Source organism: Leptonotus elevatus, unplaced genomic scaffold (genome assembly GCF_054856555.1).
Source record: "Leptonotus elevatus isolate MCC_2025b unplaced genomic scaffold, RoL_Lele_1.0 HiC_scaffold_137, whole genome shotgun sequence".
Classification (NCBI taxonomy): Eukaryota; Metazoa; Chordata; class Actinopteri; order Syngnathiformes; family Syngnathidae; genus Leptonotus; species Leptonotus elevatus.
Window position 1 is genome coordinate 7,501 of NW_028233528.1, and position 5,000 is coordinate 12,500.

Sequence of the window (5,000 nt, forward strand, 5' to 3'; positions counted from 1 at the left end):
GGCGGACGGTGCCTTTTCGGGGGGGGGTTGCGCTATTGGAAGAACGATCGGGACGAGCAGATCGAGATCGCGGTAGAGGCCCACGCCGCGGTGGCATTGGGGCACGCACGCACGCACGCCTACTGGCCTCCCTCTCGAACCTCCGCGCGGCGCGCCAGGTGCTTCGGCCTCGCCATTTGTTTGAAGGGCATGAGAAACATAGTGCTTCCGGAGGCACCGCCGCCGCCTCCGGGCGCCAACCTCCCCCAGACTGGGCTCGCGCCTGTCGGGCGGGGGAGGGAGGGCCGGCGGGGCGCCGGGCTCCGTCGTAGGACGGCCGGGTGATGGCTTCGTAACCCCCCCGCCCCGGTTAAAGGGAGGGGGGGCGTACGTCGCCGGTTCGGGGGGCGTCTCGGCCTCGCTTCCAATCGGGCGCGCCGGGGCTGTGCGAGCGCCGGGCCGTCAAAGGCCGGCGTTCGCGGTGGCCGGGGCGCTGTAAGGCGACCCGCGAGCCGGAGGAGCCGCCCGCCCGAACACCGGCGCGAGGCCGGCCGGCGGGGGCCCTCCGAAGGCGGGTCTTGGATGCCGTTCGTACGTGGGAGAAGGTGCGGCGTGTCGCGGGCGACGGCCTGCTGCCGAGGCTCCGGAGGCTCCGGGGGCGGCGCTCTGAAAATATCCGGAAGATCGGCCGACTTGGAAAAAAATTTGAGAACCGGGGCTGAGGAGGGGGGAAATCTGGCCAGGGAGGCCGACCCGAAGTGCCTCTAAGTCGGATAGGGATTGGGCGAAACTCCCTTGGAAGTGGCACTCTGAAAAAATTTCCAAGTTTGGCTGACTTAGAAAAAATTCGAGAACCAGGATGAGGAGGGGGAAAATGTGGCCAGTCAGGCCGACCTGAAGTGCCTCTTAGGCGGATAAGGGTTGGGCGAAACTCCCTTGAAAGTGGCACTCTGAAAAAATTTCCAAGTTTGGCTGACTTAGAAAAAATTCGAGAACCAGGATGAGGAGGGGGAAAATGTGGCCAGTCAGGCCGACCCGAAGTGCCTCTTAGGCGGATAGGGGTTGGGCGAAACTCCCTTGAAAGTGGCACTCTGAAAAAATTTCCAAGTTTGGCTGACTTAGAAAAAATTCGAGAACCAGGATGAGGAGGGGGAAAATGTGGCCAGTCAGGCCGACCCGAAGTGCCTCTTAGGCGGATAGGGGTTGGGCGAAACTCCCTTGAAAGTGGCACTCTGAAAAAATTTCCAAGTTTGGCTGACTTAGAAAAAATTCGAGAACCAGGATGAGGAGGGGGAAAATGTGGCCAGTCAGGCCGACCCGAAGTGCCTCTTAGGCGGATAGGGGTTGGGCGAAACTCCCTTGAAAGTGGCACTCTGAAAAAATTTCCAAGTTTGGCTGACTTAGAAAAAATTCGAGAACCAGGATGAGGAGGGGGGAAATGTGGCCAGTCAGGCCGACCCGAAGTGCCTCTTAGGCGGATAGGGGTTGGGCGAAACTCCCTTGAAAGTGGCACTCTGAAAAAATTTCCAAGTTTGGCTGACTTAGAAAAAATTCGAGAACCAGGATGAGGAGGGGGAAAATGTGGCCAGTCAGGCCGACCCGAAGTGCCTCTTAGGCGGATAGGGGTTGGGCGAAACTCCCTTGAAAGTGGCACTCTGAAAAAATTTCCAAGTTTGGCTGACTTAGAAAAAATTCGAGAACCAGGATGAGGAGGGGGAAAATGTGGCCAGTCAGGCCGACCCGAAGTGCCTCTTAGGCGGATAGGGGTTGGGCGAAACTCCCTTGAAAGTGGCACTCTGAAAAAATTTCCAAGTTTGGCTGACTTAGAAAAAATTCGAGAACCAGGATGAGGAGGGGGAAAATGTGGCCAGTCAGGCCGACCTGAAGTGCCTCTTAGGCGGATAGGGGTTGGGCGAAACTCCCTTGAAAGTGGCACTCTGAAAATATTTCCAAGTTGGGCTGACTTAGAAAAAATTCGAGAACCAGGCTGAGGAGGGGACCATCTGGCAAGGGAGTCCGACCTAAAGTGCATCTAAAGCGGATATGGGTTGGTCGAGCCTCCCTTGATTTGCCCTGGAGCTCCCACGTCTTAAAAAGGTCTCTCCTATAATTGTACACCAACCATTTTGAGGTTTGGGTGCAAACCTCTCGAATGGGGGGACTCGGTCCCCTATCTACAGCGCCCCTAATGACGACAGGTGGTACTGCGCCCCTGGTAGCCCGGCCATTGAAAATGAATGGGCCCATTCATTTCAATGGGGAATTTCGACCCCTGGTTGCCCGCCATTCATTTCAATGGGGAATTTCGACCCCTGGTCGCCCGCCATTCATTTCAATGGGGACTTTCGACCCCTGGTTGCCCGCCATTCATTTCAATGGGGGATTTCGACCCCTGGTCGCCCGCCATTCATTTCAATGGGGGATTTCGACCCCTGGTAGCCCGCCATTCATTTCAATGGGGGACTTCGACCCCTGGTAGCCCGCCATTCATTTCAATGGGGGACTTGGACCCCTGGTAGCCCGCCATTCATTTCAATGGGGGATTTCGACCCCTGGTCGCCCGCCATTCATTTCAATGGGGGATTTCGACCCCTGGTAGCCCGCCATTCATTTCAATGGGGGACTTCGACCCCTGGTTGCCCGCCATTCATTTCAATGGGGGATTTCGACCCCTGGTCGCCCGCCATTCATTTCAATGGGGGATTTCGACCCCTGGTCGCCCGCCATTCATTTCAATGGGGGATTTCGACCCCTGGTAGCCCGCCATTCATTTCAATGGGGGACTTCGACCCCTGGTAGCCCGCCATTCATTTCAATGGGGGACTTGGACCCCTGGTAGCCCGCCATTCATTTCAATGGGGGACTTCGACCCCTGGTTGCCCGCCATTCATTTCAATGGGGGACTTCGACCCCTGGTTGCCCGCCATTCATTTCAATGGGGGATTTCGACCCCTGGTCGCCCGCCATTCATTTCAATGGGGGATTTCGACCCCTGGTAGCCCGCCATTCATTTCAATGGGGGACTTCGACCCCTGGTTGCCCGCCATTCATTTCAATGGGGGACTTCGACCCCTGGTTGCCCGCCATTCATTTCAATGGGGGATTTCGACCCCTGGTCGCCCGCCATTCATTTCAATGGGGGATTTCGACCCCTGGTAACCCGCCATTCATTTCAATGGGGGACTTCGACCCCTGGTTGCCCGCCATTCATTTCAATGGGGGACTTCGACCCCTGGTTGCCCGCCATTCATTTCAATGGGGGATTTCGACCCCTGGTTGCCCGGCATTCGTTCCTATGTGGCGGGGGATTTCAACCCCAGGTCGCCCTCGTGTGGTTCTTTTTGGCGCAGCTGACGGGCTCCGCTGCTCGTGGAGGTTTGCTAGTGGAGGATAACCCCCTGCCTGGGCAACTCGAACGCCCGGCATTCGTTCCTATGTGGCGGGGGATTTCAACCCCAGGTCGCCCTCGTGTGGTTCTTTTTGGCGCAGCTGACGGGCTCCGCTGCTCATGGAGGTTTGCTAGTGGAGGATAACCCCCTGCCTGGGCAACTCGAACGCCCGGCATTCGTTCCTATGTGGCGGGGGATTTCAACCCCAGGCCGCCCTCGTGTGGTTCTTTTTGGCGCAGCTGACGGGCTCCGCTGCTCATGGAGGTTTGCTAGTGGAGGATAACCCCCTGCCTGGGCAACTCGAACGCCCGGCTCCCCCCCGGTCCGCTGGAGCTCCTCCAACGGCCAGCAACAAGCCCCGAAGACGGGCGCGCTCCCCGCGGTCCGCTGGAGCTCCTCCAACGGCCAGCAACAAGCCCCGAAGACGGGCGCGCTCCCCGCGGTCCGCTGGAGCTCCTCCAACGGCCAGCAACAAGCCCCGAAGACGGGCGCGCTCCCCCCGGTCCGCTGGAGCTCCGCCAACGGCCAGCAACAAGCCCCGAAGACGGGCGCGCTCCCCCCGGTCCGCTGGAGCTCCTCCAACGGCCAGCAACAAGCCCCGAAGACGGGCGCGCTCCCCCCGGTCCGCTGGAGCTCCTCCAACGGCCAGCAACAAGCCCCGAAGACGGGCGCGCTCCCCGCGGTCCGCTGGAGCTCCTCCAACGGCCAGCAACAAGCCCCGAAGACGGACGCGCTCCCCCCGGTCCGCTGGAGCTCCGCCAACGGCCAGCAACAAGCCCCGAAGACGGGCGCGCTCCCCGCGGTCCGCTGGAGCTCCTCCAACGGCCAGCAACAAGCCCCGAAGACGGGCGCGCTCCCCCCGGTCCGCTGGAGCTCCGCCAACGGCCAGCAACAAGCCCCGAAGACGGGCGCGCTCCCCCCGGTCCGCTGGAGCTCCTCCAACGGCCAGCAACAAGCCCCGAAGACGGGCGCGCTCCCCCCGGTCCGCTGGAGCTCCTCCAACGGCCAGCAACAAGCCCCGAAGACGGGCGCGCTCCCCGCGGTCCGCTGGAGCTCCTCCAACGGCCAGCAACAAGCCCCGAAGACGGGCGCGCTCCCCGCGGTCCGCTGGAGCTCCGCCAACGGCCAGCAACAAGCCCCGAAGACGGGCGCGCTCCCCGCGGTCCGCTGGAGCTCCTCCAACGGCCAGCAACAAGCCCCGAAGACGGACGCGCTCCCCCCGGTCCGCTGGAGCTCCTCCAACGGCCAGCAACAAGCCCCGAAGACGGGCGCGCTCCCCGCGGTCCGCTGGAGCTCCTCCAACGGCCAGCAACAAGCCCCGAAGACGGGCGCGCTCCCCCCGGTCCGCTGGAGCTCCTCCAACGGCCAGCAACAAGCCCCGAAGACGGGCGCGCTCCCCGCGGTCCGCTGGAGCTCCTCCAACGGCCAGCAACAAGCCCCGAAGACGGGCGCGCTCCCCGCGGTCCGCTGGAGCTCCGCCAACGGCCAGCAACAAGCCCCGAAGACGGGCGCGCTCCCCGCGGTCCGCTGGAGCTCCTCCAACGGCCAGCAACAAGCCCCGAAGACGGGCGCGCTCCCCCCGGTCCGCTGGAGCTCCTCCAACGGCCAGCAACAAGCCCCGAAGACGGGCGC